Below are 21,480 nucleotides of genomic sequence, written 5' to 3'. Positions count from 1 at the left end.
CGAATTATAGGCAGACGCTTTAACCTCTGAGCCACCAGGGAAGTTGTAATACTGTAGTTCTCATATTCAATATTATTGAAATTACTGACTCCATACAATCAGCAACTGATAAGTCCTTTTCAGTCCTAGATTTGGCTAGATCTATCCTGTGCCTGTTTCAACAGACTCTGTCACAGGTTGCCTTCACCTTCAAAGGGACATAATATAACTTTACCTGGCTACGTAGGCACCCTCCCTTGGTGGAGACAGAAAGTTCAAATCAAGCAAACTGGGATCATTCAAGGAAATCCACACCTCAGCCTCTAACTACATAGCCATCATTAAGACAGTTACCTTTCCCTCCTCCTTCAAGTCATTTTCAGAATGGCTTCTGAGTCTGCTTTTTCCATATAGCCTCATTCTATGATTAACAAAGTTTTTCATACTTACACCATTTGGTGTAAGTGGTGATTACACCACTTATGTGGTGGTGATTACAACACCATACAGTTCTAGTTGATGACTGCTTGGTTTCAACATACTGAAAGCATTGCTCCGTATCTTTTGACTTTTAGTGTTGCTATTGATAATTCTATCATTATAGTTTTATTATAAACTTTAAAAAAATTTGGTGTTCTTAAATTTCTCTATGGTCCAAGCATGGATTGACTTATATTTATCATGTCTGAGACCACTAGTACTTCCTGAATCTGACAAATCATATTCACATCAATTTTGGAAGAATTTCTCAATTATCATTTCATATTTTATTTCATTGTATTTCTCCATTCCCACTGTTCTTCTGAACTCATTTGGAATACATGTTTGACTTTTTGTATTTGATCCTCTATGTCTGTTAAACTCTCCACCATATTACCTTTCTCTTTATCTTTCTATGCTGCACTAATTTCCAGAGATCTATATTCCTATTTCCTAATTCTCTCTTTAGCTCGATCTAATCTTTTGTTTAAATAGACCATTAGTTTTATATTTTCAATGATTATATTTAATTTTTTAAAATGTTATTTTTCCTTTCTTAACATAGTGGCCTAGTCTTCTTAGAGTGTTGTATTCTTTTATCATACTTTAATTGCCTTTTAAAAATCTAGTTATTTTAAACCCAGTAATTTTATAGTATCTAAATTTATGTGAGAGTAGAATGTATAATCCTTTTTCCTATATGTGATCAGTCTTGTTTATGATGAATTATTTTCTAACATGAAATTTTTAGTGAAGTCTAAGTTGTGAGCTCATTTTGAATAGAAATTTATCTATGAGAATCATATTTAGCACATTGCAGATCTATTCCTCCATAAATGTTTTTATGTTTGCTTGCACACAGCATCCCAGACCTGGTCTATGACATAAATTTCTTATTGTGAGGGGATCCTTGCTCACATTGATAGTATAAATTTTAAAGTGCCCCCACTTGAAGAAAGCATTAGGTTAAAAATCTAAAGTATGCACTTTTTTTCTTATTAGAGTTTATATTTACATAGAAAAGCATATTTATCATTTTCTTATGTAAGAGGGAAGGATTTTAAAATCTATGCTGTCTGGTTCCAGATTTATAAATGAGGTCTGAGTTTTGACTCTCTCCCTGGTTAGGACTTCTAGGTATTTCGGTTGGTTGCTGAGACTAGTACCCTTTCCTACCAGCATTGAAGTATCAGCTCCAGCTCACTGCACTGCTGGTCAATTTACTATCTATTTTTGAACCATGGGGTTTCCCCTGACTTTCTTGTGATCTGGCCTATGCATTAAAAATGTGTGAAATATATTTTTCTAAAATTTATAGATATTCCATTGTTGGGAGAGTGTTCAAGTCATCTAGCCCATCAATGCTTAGAAATGAAAGTTGTCAAAAAAGTATTTCCCACTTTGTGCTATAGTGTGTACCTAGTGTGCTTTGAAAACTAGACAGCACTAGAATGTGGAATATATAAAATTTCAAAGCTGTCTGGGTGCATTTGCACTCATATATAAAAGAGTGATATTTCTATTGATTAGTCTAGACCCTTTATGTCACAAAATTCTCTGATGCAAGATGGAGAATAGCTATATTGGTATATGTGTATAGTTGTCCAAAGATGCATATTTATTTGTGTACATAAATGGATAGATATATGGGCAGATATTTCACTTTGGAAACTGCTGCTCTTCAGTTTCTGATTCTCTTATCTAGTTGTGTTTCTTAATTACTTCTCCTGAGGAGTGGCATTCACCATAGTTTCCAAAGCAGTTTGGAATCAGAGTTGGTGATATTTTTCTGGCACAACCCCAGTTCAGTGGAATCTAATCATTCCAGCCCTAACCACTGCACCCTTATGTTTTGTGTGCTACTAATTAGACTAAGGATCCAGTGCTCCATAATGACCACTGAGCACCTGAATTAATGCTTTTCCTCATGTGCCTAAGTTCTTTAATTGACTTCTTTCTGAGTTTCTGCCCGTTGTCTTAAAAATTCCTGTTCTGAGATAGCTTAGCCCTGAATCTGAATCTGCTCTACTGTTTTGTTTCACAGAACATCTGCCCCAATTGCAAGTATTATGATAGAGGCACTGCAACCATCACTAAACCTCTTGAAGAACTCTCACAAGTATAGACCATCTTGTATTCTCTACCTCCATGAGTTGTCCATTGGCCTGGGGGCCCTGGACCTTGACTTGGGAAGCCTGATAGGTCATATTTCCTAAGTTAACTATGCTAGCCATGTTCTTTAGACACCATGCCTTGAATATCTTTTCCCTGTTCATGAAAGGTATCATAAATTCTTACAACCAAGTTTTCAGATAAGTTATTTCAACTATTTGATGTCATTATAAACTATTTCCATATATAAATATATTTATATATATCCACTTCATTTTTTTTCCATTTATTTTTATTAATTGGAGGCTAATTACTTTACATCATTGCAGTGGTTTTTGTCATACATTGAAATGAATTAGCCATGTATATATCCACTTCATTTTATAAACAAAATACATAAATAAAAAATGAGTTGCCAAAATATTCATCTTGGTTAATAATTTTTATATTTATTTACAAGTTTGCCTTATGTGTTCATCCTTAAAATAGAGATGACCTTCTTTGTCTCTGAATTTTTATTTTTATAATATAATAGATCATACTTTCCATGATGATTCTTACTGTGAGCATTTAATTCTTATTTTCACCAACAAACTTAAAGCAACTACACCTCTACAATAAAAATTGTCCACTTTAAATGTGCAACCCCAAAACATAGATATTCTCAATATGCTAGTAATAGGATAAAAGCCTTTCTTTCAGTCTTCTGTGAGTGTGGTACAAGGTGAAAAAAAAAGAACTCATAAAACTGGTGGGTGAGGGAATAGGGCCAATTAGAATGAGGATGTTAAAGAGAATGAGGGATGAGTTGTGAGAGATCAAGGGAATGAGGACAAAACTGGAAGGAAAGGAATAGCTGCTGTTCAAAGAAAGGGAAGAGATGGTCTGCAAAGAAAGCCCTAAAAGGACTGGGAAACATTTGCAATTACCAGGACAAAGTAACTGGGCAAACACTTTTAAAATGGTAGAGAAGAACAAAGGCTCTGTTGCAGAGAATGAGGGATGGGGAACTACTTGGACATAGAATTTGGTGGAGTCCTCTGGCAGACGTTTATTCAACTGAATCTTGTAAAATTTATTTCTGGAATTTAGAATTGGAAAGTTGGATGTAACAGAATATTTAAGTAAAAAAAAAAAAGAAACTATGTAAAATATACCAATAACAAAATTACAAAGTCAAGAGTTATATAACTTTTAAAACATTTATCTTATTTGTTCCTCAGGAAATGATTATAATTCCATCCATAACCACAAGAAAGATTAATTTGAAATTTAAAAAACCTTCACATGCTCAAATTATTCTTAATAATCTGGAGATAGAATGTGTTTTGTGGGAGTCAGAAATAAAAATAAAGCATATAAAAGTATGCCATGAAGTAGAAAACCAGCTGAGGTCTATCCCTTTTTTAAGTCTTAATATCTACTAACCAGCCCACATGAAAGAAACATGTATCTTAACATATTTGTCATAGTCAAACACATTAGTCATATTCAATGCATTTTAAAATATCACCGTCTATATACTTTATAAGTGTAATTTAGAAAAACTTTGCTAATTTTCATTTCCCTAATCTTCAAACCCCAATTCTCACAAAGAACCCCGCAGTCTCACCTCACTTCTCAGCAAAGATTTAATAGCTGAGAGCTCTATCATCTTCTCCTATTACTAAGACTTCATTATTTTTACATGCCACACTACAGGACACTTACTAATATACTATTAAGTATTATCATAAATAATTAAAATGCAACTGCACTTGACAAAATGAAAGAACAAAGTGTATTCTGTGTTGCAGTAAAATCGTGTGTATGTTGGCGAGAGGGAACTAAGCACATATTTTAAAAATAGAAAATCAATTACTAAGAGCAACCTCAGTCGGACTGCAGTGGGCCTCCCTCTCATTAGTGTGAGTTAGTGAGGTCTTTTTCTGGCTCCTACCTGCCAATTAAATCATACAGTCATTATATCATTATCACTGTTAAATTGTGAGAAAAAAAAATTAAGTACCAATAGAGCTTTGTCTTTGTGCCAGCCCAGTCCACATAACCATGCTTTTCATTCCGAGTTGATTTGGTGGATCCAGTGTTTTCCCACTCCCTCCCTTGCCCCACACAGTAAGGATTTACTGTCCTATTAATTGGTCAACATGTATTTAGAAGCACATACCATGTGGTCAGCACTATATGGGCAATGTTTAAGATATATCAGAGTCATGTTCTTTGCCTTCAAGCAGTTTTCAATATGATTTGGGAAACAAAATTATACCACAGAAGAAAAAAAAGAGAGACTGTATATAATGAAGTTTTAAATTGTGTAGGTCACTTCTGAAGCTGCATGTTAGATGATGCCAAATTCAGAAAAACTTCTCAGGTTCTATGAGCCTGGATTAAGTGTTGGTCATATGTGTTCTGCGGGCATCCTGCATTTACCCTGTAAAAAATTGCCCATTTACATAGCATTAATGGAATCCATGTATGGTAACTTAACTTCTCTCTGGAATGATGCTCCTCTTGAGGAGAGGGGCTAAATCTTCGTTCAGAGCACTGCTTTCCCTCCCATGGAGTGCACGGCACAGAAAATATTCAGGAGCATTGTACCAGGTGAGGCTACAGATTATCAGACTCTGAGCCACAGAGGGCCTTGTACATGGCCATGTTTCAGAGTTTGACCTTCAGCCCCTAAACAATCGAAAGGCCAATGAAGGCTTTGTAGCAGGCAAAATGGCATGAGTAGATTCAAGTTTTGAAATGAACCTTCAATCCACAGTGTATTGAAGACGAGAGAAAAATGAATGCAGGGAGCTCAGATAATTTGAAATAAACATTTCATTAAGTAAGCAGGGGCAGCCAAAATTAACATGTGTTTTGTGGTGTGATTTACCCAAGTTTGGGTAATAGCCAGGTTTTCTTGGCCAGTAACGTGGAAGTGTGGTTATTACTCTGTTGTTATGAATCAGCTCATTATTTCTGAAAGTAAACAACTTAAATTATATTATTATCACTTTTGATTATTTTTGATAGCCTAGAGTATATAGTGTGTTAGAAGTTGGGGACAGATATTGAAGCAAATTAAAGGTAATACAGAAATATAGTGAAAAAGTTTCACTTGTTCTCTTAGCAGGTGGCTCTGTTGAGATATTCCAAATGGAGCGTTTTGTTTTCTAAATCTATTATTAGTTGCTAATCTTTGCTAGGTGTGCAGTCCAAATTGCTGCATTTCTAAATAGCTATTTGCCATCTCCTTTATTGGAAAATATGAAGTTATCCAATCAATGTTCAAGAAAATAAAATTAGTTTGAGCCTTTAGGATTCCCGTGGTAAACTGGGATTATTTTGGATTTCTAGAGATGTGACTCTGGGCTTGGAGTAGCATGAAATTTTTGTAGGTTGCAGCTAATTCCGCCTGATCTTAGCAAGAACAATGGTTTTCTGCTCATGTTACTCTCTGTGTTTTAAGCCTTTCAGTGGCACTGCATTGCTCTTTGGATCACTTCCAAAGCTTTAGTAGGGCCTGCCAAGCCCTGCATGGACTGGCTGCCTCCTACCAACTACCCCAGCTTCATTTCACACCTTTCTCTCCAGGTGTTCAGGTAAGTTAACTGCGCCCTTCTTCCTTTGGCACAGGATGTTTGACTTCTTCCTACACTCTGCCTGGAATGGTCCTGACTCTATTCCCATCCCCACCTCCAATCTAGCTGTGTAATTGATTCCTACCATTTTTTTAAACCTTAGTTCAATAATTACTTTCTCAGGCAAGCTTCTCTGAGACCCTCTCACCACTACCTCTACCCAGACTAGGTAAAACTGGCTCATTTTATGCCCACATATCACTCATAATTATCCTTCACAGAAGTTACACTTGTGCTTTTAATTAATTTATTTACATCATTATTTGATGGATGCCTCCTTCTCATCAAACTGTGATATCTATGGGGATGATAAGTATGCTTGTTTTTGTGCAACATTATACCATCCCTAAAGTAATATAAACCCAACACATAGTAGGTGCTCAATAAATATTTTTGGATAAGTAAATAAATGAATGACTACATAACCGTAACAATAATCTCTCCCTTAATTTTCTTTCCTTTATGTGATCGCAGCCATTTTCTGGAAACTGGATTTTTCTCTGCATTGTACTTGGGGTCACCTACTTTCTAGGTGCAGCTGTCGATGCTCCCATTGCTGTATGTTGACTGGCAGGTGAGAGGATGGTACCCAGTGTGGCAGACACTTAATTCCAGGAAGTCCTCTATAAACCCATGGGGGAAAATATTTCAGCTTCCCATTATGCTCTCTTGCAGCTGAGAAGAGACAATAAAAGAAAAATAAAGAAGGGCCAAGAGGCCCTAAAGAGATCTGGGGTGCACTAGACCTCTTGGCTCCTTTTTTGCCGTCTAAAAGATACTCTGGATGTTATAAGCCTATATTTTATTGTTCTAGATAAAAAGGTGAGATTTAAAGGGAATTGGCCTCAAGTAAAAAATAGCAACTGTACTAACACCATGGACAGTAAGACCCTCATAAATTTACTTAAAAGTTCATCTTTCAGGCTTTTCCCAGTGAGATTTCTAGAAGCATAAGTAGTGCCACTTGCTCGTTCACTCAGTTGTTTCAGTCGTGTTCGACTCTTTGCAATGCTATGGACTGTATAGCCCGCCAGGCTCCTCTGTCCATGGGATTCTCCAGGCAAGAATACTGGAGTGGGAAGCCATGTCCTCCTCCAGGGGATCTTCTCCATCCAGGGATCAAACTCACATCTTTTTATATCTCCTACATTGGCAGCAGGTTCTTTACCACTAGCTCCACCTGGGAAGCCCATAAATAGCATGGCTGTTCCTCAAAATTCAGGAGAAATACACTGTTTCCCTCTTTTCCTGTAAGTGTATATGTGAGACTCCTAACACACTCAGAAAGGGAAAAGACTGAAGGGATATAACCTTATAATTTTGTGTTCCTTTTAAATTTGTTCTTACTGTCCTCTGCATGAAAGTGGCTGCTGTGTCATTGGGACAGGGACATTTGGGGCAGACAGTTACTGGGAAATGGAGGTAGGGAACAGGTAATTGTGAAGCAGGGACAAGTGCATGGCAACTTGCTCCACTGTTTGCTCGGTGGACCAGAGTTCCTGCAGTTCCTCTGGTTTCTGGTTGTCACAGACAGCTCTGGAAGCCGTGACCACGTGGTCCAGTGAGGGCAGAGAGGGCCTGACTCCAGTAGCATCAGCTGTAGGAATACACAGGCGCTCTCAGGAGTGGTAGCACAGAGCCAGCCAGGGCCCTACCACGGGCCTTGTTTTCAGTCCTCTTTAAAGTTGCAATAAAATGGCAGAAAGTAGCTTTGAAGCCTCCTTTGAACAATTTTATTGTCTGTTCCCTGTGCCACAGAAGGGTAAAGTTGATAAACTGCTAAATAATCCACTTTTGTATATTTCATTTGAAAACTTTAAAATTTTAAATACTTACTTTATAGCCCTGATAAAGCATGACAGGGACTCAGTGCCTGCCTCCCTGTGCTCCTCTGGTGGGGACATGTGAGATGCTTGGTTTAATAGCACACTAAGGGACTGTCACTGGCCTGGATTCCACCCTGGTCCATGACTCACTGGTTGGAGAGAGATACTACTTCTGGGAAGCAATAGTTTCATATATTTCCAGTGAAGAGGCTGGGCCCAAGATAGAAGTGGAATCTAGTCTTTCAGAGTCAATTGGAGGAATAAATCATACTTATTGGGAAAGAACCACACAGATAGAAGTGGACCCCAGACTGGGGTGGGAGGAACCCAGCAATATAATTATTTAGTACTTTGAGGATAGTTGATTGGGTATTATTCATCTTTGTGTTCCCGATGATTTGTGCATTACTTGGCACATAGCAGGTACTCAATAAATATTTATTTTATAAATAAGTAAATGAATGAAAAAGCAAACTGAGTAAACCTCAAATGGAACTGCCCTCTGTATTAGTTTCCTAGAATTTATGTAAGAAAGTATCACAAACTATGACTTAACCAACAGAAATTTGTTCTCTCAGTTTTGGAGGCTATAAATCTGAGATCAAAGTGTCAACAGATTCCTGCTTCCTCTGAAGGCACTAGGGAAGGATCTGTCTCAGGCCTGTTTCTTAGCTTCTGGTAGTTCCTTGGTTTTTGACAGTGTAACTCCTATTTTGACATGGGATTCTCCCTGTGTGTACCCATATATCAGATTTCAAATTTCTTCTTTATCCAAGGATACCAGACATATTGGATTAGGGGCCCATCCTATGCCAGCCAGGCATTATCTTTTTTTTTTTCATTTATTTTTATTAGTCAGAGGCTAATTACTTTACAATATTGTAGTGATTTTTGTCATACATTGACATGAATCAGCCATGGATTTACATGTATTCCCCATCCCGATCCTCCCTCACACCTCCCTCTCCACCCGATTCCTCTGGGTCTTCCCAGTGCACCAGGCCCAAGCACTTGTCTCATGCATCCAGCCTGGGCTGGTGATATGTTTCACCCTAGATAATATACATGTTTTGATGCTGTTCTCTCGAAACATCCCACCCTCACCTTCTCCCACAGAGTCCAAAAGTCGGTTCTGTACATCTGTGCCTCTATTTCTGTTTTGTATATAGGGTATTGTTACCATCTTTCTAAATTCCATATATATGCGTTAGTATACTGTATTGGTCTTTATCTTTTTGGCTTACTTTACTCTGTATAATGGGCTCCAGTTTCATCCATCTCATTAGAACTGATTCAAATGAGTTCTTTTTAATGGCTGAGTAATATTCCATGGTGTATATGTACCACAGCTTCCTTATCCATTCGTCTGCTAATGGGCATCTAGGTTGCTTCCATGTCCTGACTATTACAAATAGTGCTGTGATGAACGCTGGGGTGCACGTGTCTCTTTCAGATCTGGTTTCCTCGGTGTGTATGCCCAGAAGTGGGATTGCTGGGTCATATGGCAGTTCTAATTCCAGTTTTTTAAGAAATCTCCACACTGTTCTCCATAGCGGTTGTACTAGTTTGCATTCCCACCCACAGTGTAAGAGGGTTCCCTTTTCTCCACACCCTCTCTAGCGTTTATTGCTTGTAGACTTTTGGATAGCAGCCATCCTGACTGGCGTGTAATGGTACCTCATTGTGGTTTTGATTTGCATTTCTCTGATAATGAGTGATGTTGAGCATCTTTTCATGTGTTTGTTAGTCGTCTGTATGTCTTCTTTGGAGAAATGTCTGTTTAGTTCTTTGGCCCATTTTGATTGGATCATAGCAGAAAAAGAAGTAAAAGGAATCCAGATTGGAAAAGAAGAAGTGAAACTCTCTGTTTGCAGATGACATGATCCTCTACATAGAAAACTCTAAAGACTCTACCAGAAAATTACTAGAGCTAATCAACGAATATAGTAAATTTGCAGGATCTAAAATTAACACACAGAAATCCCTTGCATTCCTATACACTAACAATGAGAAAACAGAAAGAGAAATTAAGGAAACAATACCATTCACCATTGCAACAAAAAGAATAAAATACTTAGGAGTATATCTACCTAAAGAAACAAAAGACCTATACATAGAAAACTATAAAACACTGATGAAAGAAATCAAAGAGGACACAAACAGATGGAGAAACATACCGTGTTCATGGATTGAAAGAATCAATATTGTCAAAATGGCTATACTACCCAAAGCAATCTATAGAGTCAATGCAATCCCTATCAAGCTACCAACGGTATTTTTCACAGAACTAGAACAAATAATTTCACAATTTGTATGGAAATACAAAAAACCTCGACTAGCCAAAGTAATCTTGAGAAAGAAGAATGGAACTGGAGGAATCAACCTGCCTGACTTCAGACTATACTACAAAGCCACAGTCATCAACACTTTCTAACACCATACACAAAAATAAACTCAAAATGGATTAAAGATCTAAATGTAAGACCAGAAACTATAAAACTCCTAGAGGAGAACATAGGCAAAACACTCTCCGACATAAATCACAGCAGGATCCTCTATGACCCACCTCCCAGAATATTGGAAATAAAAGCAAAAATAAACAAATGGGACCTAATGAAACTTAAAAGCTTTTGCACAACAAAGGAAACTATAAGCGAGGTGAAAAGACAGCCCTCAGATTGGGAGAAAATAATAGCAAACGAAGCAACAGACAAAGAATTAATCTCAAAAATATACAAGCAACTCCTGCAGCTCAATTCCAGGCATTATCTTAATTTAACTAATTACATCTAAAATGACTCCTTTTCCAAATAAGGTCACATTCTAAGGTACAGACGACGAAGAGTTCAGCATATGAATTAGGCGGCACAATTCAATGCATAACACTTTCTTTCTTACACACTCAGGAGTGGAAGTTTATTATAAAAATATTCGAAGAGCACTCATTTGATAAGTATTTTCCTGGATGTCAAGAGATATAGGTTCTGGAAAAAAAAAAAAGAGAGAGAGAGAGGTGGGTCCTGGACTCCACTCAGCCATTGACCACTGGTGTAAATATAAACATGGGTTTCATTTGGGTAATGAGGCTGGGATATTTGATCCTCAAGTTGCTATTTATCTCAAACTTTGTATAATTTTCTTAGCTGTTCACTTGAAGTACACCTCTTATACGGCCGCTCCTTAGAGATCCTTTCTTATTGCTGTGCTTTCAGAATTCTGTAGTAATGGAGTCCAACAACGTTTCTTTAAAGGATTCAAGAACTTTGCCTTCCTGCTTCAGAGGCCAATGTCCTGAACTCATGAAGTCAGGAACCAAGTCTCTGTTTCTTACCACTGAATTTCAATAGCTAACATAGTACCTGGCACTCAATATTCAATAATAGTAAACAATAAATATGTGTTGAATGAATATTGAATGAATGAATGTACTTATTTCCAAATTTTCCCATAAATTTGTCCACTATGCTCAACTTCATTTGTGTTTAAATCTTTTTTATTCACTATTCACAGTTCTTTGTAACTACCAACTCCAATGTAACTGAGAGCTTGAAAATCTCTTATTTAATGTCCATAAATCAATGGTTGTCTATAGATACAATAATTTCAAAGTATCTAAGAGATTATATTGAAAATTTAGGGGACTGTGAGCAAATTAACATATAGGAAACATAGTCATTGTATAAAAACTGGCAGGGAATGACATTTATAGATTTCTTTCTATGTAATTTGGTGTTAAAAATTAGCACCTCTCCACAGATGTTTCTTAATAAATCTTATAGTCTCTCTTTCTGTATATATTTTACATTATTTTATATAAAAGGAGATGCATGTATACATAGAATAAAGAGCATAGTAAAAGTTTGAGCATGTAGGGAACATTAATTTCTGTATTACACTGATGCTTGGGCCCAATGGATCATGTAGTCACAGAAGGTATATGTGAAGAGTCAAGAATAGCACTCTGTGAAAAGTAAAATTTATAAACTTTTTTTGTTATTATTATTTAAGGCTCCAAAGAGATTTGGGTTTTTATATCATTTTCAGAGCTTTGACATTTTTTCTTTATTTTTAAGGCTTGATATTAAAGCTTGTCCAAGGAAAATGGAGGAAGAGGTATTATTTTTACAGCTACAAAAATAGCTAAGCCAAAAGGATTCCATATTGTCTCATCAATCCCACCACCACCAACAGGACGTTCAGAGGAGGACATAACCTGCTAAGAGCAATAACGAGAAAAATTTATGAAACAACTAATTCTAAATGTGTTTTAATAATTGAAAGGAGAATTTTAAGTTTGGGAAATATAACCCAAGGAGTATTTCATTTCTCCTTCCACTTCCACCTATTCCAAGTAACCCCTTGCTAGTAAAACTGTAGTAACCCATTCGCCAGGAATGAGGGAACTGTTTGAAAAATCTCACAGGCTACAGAGGTGCCTTCATCTTACTGAACAGTAAATGGAACAAGACTCTTCCAATGACAACGTTAGAAAATTATATCTAGTTTAATTTTTCTCCTACATCCTGGTTTCATTTATGACACTGTTCAGTTCTCCAGGGCTGCAGTTGAAATCAGGAAAGCCTTTCTGCCAAAGAAGAAAAGATTTCCATTTGACAGAAATACTGTTCAGAGTGATTGATTTAAAAGTGCTGAACTCATATTCAGAGTCTGAAATCCAGGAACCGCCAGCTGGGCTGGGATTCAAAATTACAAGGATGGAGTGAGTTTCTGAGTTGTGATGCATTAAGTGGTGGGGGCAATTGCTTTTCTCACCTATCTTCACAAGGGATGGAGGAAGGGAAACATTTAAGAATTAAGAAAAGAAATCTTTGGACTGTTGAGTGACTGCATCTTGCTCTGCTAGAGGCAGAATCCCACTTTGCATTTAGTAGGGAAACTTTGGTGAGGAATTTAATAAATCTTTTGGTAACTAGTAATTGTTTGAAAGAAGAGTTGGAGATAAAATAAATAATAGAAGAGGAAAACCATATAGACCAGTCATTTTACTAAGGCTGGGCCTACAAAATATAGGTGCCTGAGAACATAATAGTGCTATTTAATACAAGCAAAACATTTCCAAGGTGTGAACAAAAAAGAGTTGGTCTACTGGGAAAAAATACGCTTTGAATATTCTGCAAGAAACAGTAAGTGTGAACAATGGTGCTAGGAGATTAAGACATAAAATGTTAACTTACTCTTGTAATTTCTGTACTGTGGTTTTTAAAGATGAATTTATCAGTGGTTTGTTGTTTCTTCTTCTTCTTCTTTTTTTTTTCTTATCCATGCCAAGCTATTTCCTTGCAAGCCATTTTGAAATAAAATATTTTTAAAAGGGACACAGTGTTAAAGGAGATGTATAAATAAGACAAGTGCTAATTACAGTGTCCAAAAAGAATGTCTTTATCCTGTGATTCGCAGCACAACTGCTTACACGGGGAGCGAGAGAACTCTATTCCAGAGCTGCACTTTCTATCAAGTCACAGAGTGTAAATCTGGGCAATAAATGATCAGAAGGTACTGTACTGTGTAACTTGTACAATGTTCATAAAATAAATTAATGAACAAATAAATATTCTCTGATGGAAGAGCTGGCAAAAATATATCTCACAAAAATGCCTCTGTCTTCCATTGGGGAGAATGGCACCAAAGTGACATCTCTTTGAACAGTGTGCCTGGTCTTAGATTAGCACTTGGAAAGTAATCTTGGTGCCTGATCTGAGGACTGTGGCATCGGCCGAACCCCTGTGGCTGTCCAATGGGGGACCTGCCTGTGCTGAGGATGCGGGATCAAACTAGACTTTCCTTCTGGTCACAAAGCCACCGACCCACTTGAGATTCTCAGAAACCTAAGTATTGATTTGTACCCACAGACAGAAGTACATGGAGCTTCATTCTGAGTAGAAATAACTCTGCAAGCTAGAAAATCTGTAAAGGAAGACAACTTTCCTTAAAGATACGCTCAAAAAATGAAAATGCCAATTACTGTCCTCCGAGTTTGGGTGGGAGGGTATATACATATCCTGAGCCAGTTTTGCTGAGCTGACTTTTGCCATGGGCATATATACGATGGTTGTATACGCCAGGACACTAAGTTTAAATTCTGTGTTATGGCCCTTAAGATTCTGACTAATATGACTAATGTTTCTTATTCCTGATCATGTCCCAGCAATTCCTAATAGAAGTATTTCTATTTTTTCCTTGTTCTCTGGCTCTTCCAACTTTTATTCTTATTTTCCTCTACAAAGTTTTGTGCATACTGCTTATTCCTTGACCTTACATTCATCTTCCTCTCCAAGAATACATTCCCAGCCGATCCTGTGTGTGCATTCTAAGTTGCTTTAGTCACGTCCAACACTGTGCGACCCTATGAACTGTAGACCAACAGACTCCTCTGTCCATGAGATTCTTCTCTAAGCAAGAATACTGGAGTGGGTTGCCATGCCCTCCTCCAGGGGATCTTCCCGACCTGGGGTTTGAACTTGAGCCTCACATCTTCTCCATAGGCAGCCAGGTTCTTTACGAGTGCCACCACCTGGGAAGTCCCTCAGTCCATCCTCCAAGGCACAAATTAAGCCCCCATTTCCCAGTGAAGCTTTCCAACTGTTCCATTCTTCGAGTTTTTTGGTTTTCAAACTTGACAGCACAGTGAGCAATTTTCTTGTGACTGTTTGACTTCTTTGCACACTACCTCTCAAAGTACTTCTAAGCCTCTGAGGTCAGAGACAGTCCTATACAAGGCCACTGCACTTCTGTGAATCTTTAAAGCAGGCATTTTGAAATAGTGCAACTTAAAATATTAATAACACTTTGTGCACACAATTTGAAATAATTTTTTTAAAATTAATTTATAATTTTAAAAAGTTATTAAGAATCTTACAACTTCATAGTTTTACATTTAAGCCTTGTGAAAGCATCTCTTTAGCTTCTAAACATTCTTGTTTTGTCAGGATCATTTAAGCCATGCTTCTATTTATCTTAAATCATTTTACTATTTTGTAGTTATTTTAATTTCAATACAATTATCATTTTAAAATTATAGCCTATTAAAAGTGAATCCAGTCACTTGTCCACATTAATGCTAATAATTAGTACTAAAGAAATATGCCCCAGATAAATAACTTTGAATTAGAAGTTAGATTTGATAAGAAGATAGCAAGAAAGCCAAATAGCCACCATAATGCATTGTGAATCACTTAGGACGAAGACCTCTGTGAAATTTTGGAGAGAATGTGGTGAGCAAAAAAGCAACACCAACATTAAATACATTTTAGGATTCTCAAAAACTGCAAAATAATTGGTCAAGAATGATTTTTAAGTGAAAAAAATAAATGAACCTCCCTGAGTGGTGTGACTATGAGATCAGTACCCTTAACCTGCCCCAAAGCTATGAAGGCCAGAGATGTATGTATGAATTGTGGTATGCCATCCCCCTGATTGATATGTCTTACATTAGTTATATAAATTCTGAAGAATCTCACACAACTCTCTTTCATTATGTTGCTCCCTACAGCATAAGCTTACCAGATAAAATATAGGGTGCCTAGTTACATTTAAATTTCATATAAATAATGAAGAAAAAGTTGGTATAATTTTTCCCTAAAAAATGCAAGCAATTTACTTATAATGAAAATATTCATTGCCTATCTAAACTTCAACTTTAACTGAGTATCCTCTATCTTAGAAACTAGCTGAATGATTTATAAGAATTAAAAGACTATTGTGTGGGTGTGAATGTACAAAAAGGCAGTTTGAAAGATACTTAATTATGAGTCATCTGATACTGCCTTTCACCACTGTGGTCCAAATGCATTTTGTGCTTTTCCTTGGGTACTTATTCATATAGTCAACAAATATTTATTGAGTACCTACTAAGAGCCAGCCACAGTTTGAGGCTTGGGAGACTAATAATGAACAAAATAGACAAATATCTTGCTTTCATGGAGTTTACATTCAAGTGGCAGAAACAAACAAAAAGCCTAAAGATTATATAGTTTGCCTCCTGGTGATAAATTATCTAAAGACAAATAAAGCAGCATGAACAAGATTGGGGGTAGGGAGTGGAGCTATCCTGAACCCGTTTTAACAGATATCCAAGGAAGAAAGTTTGAACCATGAAGATATCTAGGATAAGAATATATAGACAAAGAGAATCTAAAAATAACAGTATGCTTGGTGCATTCCATGAGTGGTAAGAAAACCAGTGCACCTAGAATGGAGAGAGCAAGGTTGAGAGGAAGGGAGAAGAGAAGAAAGAGATAGCAAAGGTTATTATCAGGTTATTTCTGAGTAGAACATACCTGGAATGCAAAACAATAAACTTACCTAGGGCAAGGACCATGCACTGGGGAACACAAGGAATACTGTTTGTACACGAGAGTGATCTGGCTGGGCTATTTCTCTCTGTGGAATACAGCTCTGATTTAGCAGGAGGAAGGGCTGGGAGTTGTTCTTTCACTGTTCCATTTGGTTTCCTCCTAAAGTTGAAAGTTCGAATGATTAGAGTGGGCTTCCTACATCTAAAAGAGATGAAATTTGGTTGAAGCCACATCAGCCAGTGCATTATCTGGCTAGAATAGCTAAGAGAATTCTTGCTCCACAGTAACTGATAATCCTTGCTTCTTTAGTAGTTCCCATATTTCTGCCTGTGCGTATTGTGTGTTCAGTAAGTCAGTCATGTCTGACTCTTTGCGACCCCGTAGACTGTAGTCCACTAGGCTCCTCTGTCCATGGAATTTTCCAGGCAAAAATATTGAAGTGGTTTGAGGTTTCCTACTCCAGCTTTGCTGTTTCCTTCCTTATCCGGGAATCAAACCCATGTCTCTTGCATCCCCTGCATTGGCAGGCAGATTCTTTACCACCAGCACACCTGGGAATCAGGCATATTTCTGGCTAAGTCGAAATAAATTAGAAGTAAATGTTTGCTAAGGGCTTCCCAGGTAGGTAGCAGAGTGGTAAAGAATCCATGAAATGTTTACTAAGCTCAGTTCTTGAGCTCCTCAATCTTTACCTCCATTCATTGGGTTGATGCTATTTGGTAACTACAAAAGCCTCATCATTTCAGTGAGGATGGAAGTTTCCTAATTTGCCCTATTTTGCATGGTATCATCTGTTGATCTGTTCTTCTCTCAAATGCGACACTGTTGCAGAGATTCTTCTAAATTTTCAACTCAAATTGCATCAAGTAGTTATAAAGAATGGTCATTAGTTATACTTTCCTTCATCCTTCCTTTCTTACTATAGTGCTGTCACTACAGACAATGCTGCTGTTAATAAATAATCCCACATTGTATTCCTTTGTCCTGGTATCTTCTGCTCGTCACTAATAGGCATATTTTGACTGCAGAAACAAATAATAACATTTTGACCCCATCTGGAATTTATTTTGTGCATGTCTACAAAACTCAAGTCTTTAGATGCCTGTAGCCAGGTAACTGTCCTTGACTTACTGGTGATCTATTTTATTTTCCTCTCTGCCTTTGAAACACATATTCAGTCCTCCTGTTCTTTCCTGCAAATTCCAGTCTCCTAATCTTTGAGCTGGAAGACCTCCATGGTAGTTCCATAGCTTTCCTGTTGATCCATTCACTCTTATTCAGTGAAACTTCTTTCAATTTTTCCCTTCTATAGGATCCTTTCTTTTTTTTTTGTATAACATGGGAGTTCAATAAATATGGATTGTGTGACTAGTTTGTACATGTCACAGTGTCTGATTTTCTTTATTTAACATTTCCTCAAGCTCCATGTCCCTGCAGACACCTATTTTGATGAACTACCTCTCCAAAGCCGTTATCATTTACACATATTTGCAAATATGCTAAAGTTACAAACAAAGAGAAGGGGTGAAGTAGAGTGATGAGAGAGTTAATTATCAGAAAATGTTCTATGAAGTGAGTGAATCAATGACCCATTCAAATTTAAATTTACATTGTGAGTCACAAAATCTCTATGCCCTCAAAGTTTCCTGGTCTGTCCCACATGAGAGATAATTAGCAGATACATTTTAAAAAGCCACCATGTCTCTAATCCACAAAGCTCTTTCTCTTTTGGTAACATTAGTAAAAGAAAAACACATTTATTTTCCTTGCTAAGCTTAAAACAACAGGCAAAGCAAGCTAAGGTTTCTTCCTGCCCTGCCCTGCCCGCTCTCTCTTTCCCTTTCAGCTGAATTACAGTCTTACTATTACTCTGAATGAAAATTAGGATGAACAGACAGTTACCTTCAAGTAGAGGGCCAGGTTGGGATTTGGGGGGCTCACAACTGTTCCCCAGTGGTTAGTCCTTTCATTTCTGGAAACAGTCTTCAGATGTATTTGTTCTTCTGCCTCATGTGGATGTTCCCCAAACCATTCTGTGGTTCTTCTCTTTACTGTGCTTTTTCCTAAATTCTACTATGGCAATCTGGGCACACATCCAACATCAGTAAATGAAAACCTCTTCATGCAGCCCAGATTCAGCACTGCATACCAGCAGTTAAAGGCTGTCTTTCCTGTCCCACATCCAAACGTTAGCATATACAATATCAATAAGCTGTGCCTTTCATCTTCTCAACACTGTGGAGGTGTTTATATTTGTGTGGGACATTTAAGCAGTTCCAGCCAATGGGCTTTTACATCGGGCTAGGCCCCAGGCAGGGAGCAGCCTCAATTGGAAACAGGAACTGAAAGTGTTCTTGGTAAAATTCTGTATCTGCCCAAATCTAGCTGTCTAACTCAATGCCTGACCTTCTTTAAAGAGGTCATCCTCAGAATTATGGGGCAGTTTGATAAGCTGGGATATACTAATTTATTGGCCATTAAAAAAAGAGGAAATTTTATTGTGGATTACTCTGCTTTCTTGAAGATTTTTTTTTTATAATTAAAAACATCTGGAAGGCATTTTAATATATCATAAACAAGAGGAAATCCAAAGCACGTGACTTCTAAGAAAATGATGCAAATTGAATTCCTTGCCAAAATTTACTGTAATCTGTTTTTCTTTTTTTCCGGGGTGGGAGTTTGAAGGTGGAGGATTCAAGAAAAGAGGGCAAATGAGAATAGCATCAAGAATTCTACAGAGAAAAGAGTTATTTCAAAATTAGTCGACTGCTATTTTTGGCCAGTGTTAGAAGACATCACACATTGGCAGAGTCTCTGAGATAAATTTGGTTTCTTCTTAAAAATTAGTGATTTTACTGGTAAATTTCTTTATGAAATAAACAAATAATTACATAAGCATAAACTAAATTAAGAAGTTGTAATAAGAAATAGAAGGAAACATCTTCCAGGGTGAACTTAGGTAAAGAACAAGCTATGCTTAGTATTTTATTCTACTTCTCTATACTATCATTTATTTGGATAATATCATAACAAGGTTACATGCAGTTCCAATAAATAGCACCCAAAATTGAGGCCTGCATACAACATTGCAATGTTTCTCAATTTGTCTTTCATCATATAGGGCATAAGCTAGCTTACAATATAAATGATGTGTTTTGAGGACTTCTTCTTTATTTAACCCTGGAGATAAATGGAAAATAATTATCAATTTCAAGAATTGAGATCTCTTAATATGGTGGGTAACACACACACACACTCACACACACACACATCTCCGTAAAACAAATCTAACCGTAGCAATGTGGCTAATGGTTACCTTATTTGGCTTCCAATTCTTAGATGTACACTTGATAATTTTATAAAAATAACTTTGTTTAGGGCAGAGTATGTTTTTAAGCGTGTAATAATTTATAAAAGCTCATTAAACTGCTGTAAATATGTACCTACACAAAGTATGTGAAAGAATCAGCGGTATTTTAAAAGATGTAGGAATCTCTTGTTTTCCTGGAAAAATTCCATATTTGGCATTTTGGAAAAGCATGTGAACTAAAGGGAAACAAACCTCTGTCCAGATTGTATCTTTGCATTTCATAGCAGTAACTTTGAATTTCAAGCTCTTCACCTCTAAAACAGGAAAAAAAAAAAAATTACCCATATCTTCTAAGAATTAAATGAGATAATACTTATATAAATACTTATATAAATCTGACACAGCTTCTGGGATGTAGTAGGTCCTTGAGTGATAACTATTATTATTATTGGTATAAATTGTATTATTATGCAAAGAATTCTAGCAAAAAAAAAAACCAGCCAATGCTTAGACTTTTTGTTTATTGTTCTAATTCTTTTTCAGAAGGGTGCTATTCTACTTTGCCTCTTTCTTTCTGCTCAAGAAGTTGGTCAATTGATTGAATGATTAACTAATCATTAACTTCAGTGCAGTTTATCATGTGGGTGTGGGCTCTGCCTCTACCCTTCCAGGCACTGCAGCAGTCACCTTAGAAGACTTAGAGATGGTCCTAAATCCAAGGAACTCTAGGTCTATGTAAAGAAGCAACTAACTAAAAAACTCCCATTCATTTAGTGCCAGACATCGTGAGAGATGCAGAAGATAAGAAATGAAGAAGAGAAGCTTCCTGCTCGGCGGAGGCATCCAGGCAAAGCTCCTTCCTAGCATAGGAACATAGGTTGATTTAGCAACTAGCTGACTGAGAAGGTCATCAGTGTTGACTGTGGGAGTTGAGGTGTGAGTCAGAAGTCAACATATACTTTTACGCCATGTGGAAGATTGAAATAAAATCCATAAAAATCAGTATTTAGAGTTCTATTTAAAAATATTGGTAAGAAAAATCTTGCTTATGAAAAAATGTTATGAATTAAATCCATTAGGAAGTATATAAATCTTACCAGGAAGTTTACATTTTCCAAATAGATGGAGCTAGCTATATGGGGTTTGAGGATGGGGAGAAAGATATTCAAGAGGATGGACACTGAAACCAGGGAGACATGGTCCTATATTCTAACTCTAACTGTCCAACATGAAGCTTTGAGCCAGTTGTATAACCTTTCTTAGCTTTGATTTCCTTACCTGAAGAACAGGAATAATACATATTTAGAGTTGTTATGAGGATTAGTGTTAAGTTACATTTAAGAGTTTGGCAGATAGGTAGCATTCAATAAATGATGTCTATTATTATGGCGATTATTATTATTATTAAGAAAGCCAAAGGACTTGTTTAATTTACAACCACTTTCTTGCAATGAAAATATAATTCATATCATTTATAAATTTACATGTTATTCCTTTATTGGTGTAAGAATTAGGTAGTGTTGGTCATTGGCCATAAGTGGTGGAAGTTTTAATTATTTACTATTTTCAAAGAACTTTATTTTAAAAATGTAGAGTATAGCTCTTTCAAAATAACAACCAATGTTTCATCCAATTTAAGAAAAACTAATGTGAAGAAAAAAGAATCATTTAAAACCCATTCCTGAAGTAGATGACTGTGGATTATATCTACCACTCTTTTGACTCCTCTGTCTTTAATGGGAGCTCAAAGCAACAGCCTGAATAATACTCAACTACAGATGAGGTGAGTAAGAACAGACTTTTATTACAAAGGAAATTACTAGGCTAAT

At 36.7% G+C, this 21,480-nt stretch overlaps 1 long non-coding RNA gene across 3 annotated transcripts in view; it reads right to left on the bottom strand.

Annotated features, from left to right (window-relative positions):
- Nucleotides 1–18,606, bottom strand: part of LOC139035199 (uncharacterized) — a 121,884-nt gene extending 103,278 nt beyond the window's left edge. For all 3 annotated transcript variants that reach the window (XR_011487805.1, XR_011487806.1, XR_011487804.1), the window contains exons 1-2: nt 18,244–18,606; nt 16,349–16,500 (exon numbers count right to left, since the gene is read on the bottom strand). This is a non-coding gene — a long non-coding RNA (uncharacterized lncRNA). The remainder of the gene's footprint in view (nt 1–16,348; nt 16,501–18,243) is intronic.
- Between the last annotated feature and the right edge of the window lie 2,874 nt (nt 18,607–21,480).

Source organism: Odocoileus virginianus, chromosome 5, assembly GCF_023699985.2.
Source record: "Odocoileus virginianus isolate 20LAN1187 ecotype Illinois chromosome 5, Ovbor_1.2, whole genome shotgun sequence".
Lineage (NCBI taxonomy): Eukaryota > Metazoa > Chordata > Mammalia > Artiodactyla > Cervidae > Odocoileus > Odocoileus virginianus.
The sequence above is the reverse complement of the archived record's forward strand: the minus strand, read 5'-3'. Positions and strand labels throughout refer to the sequence as shown.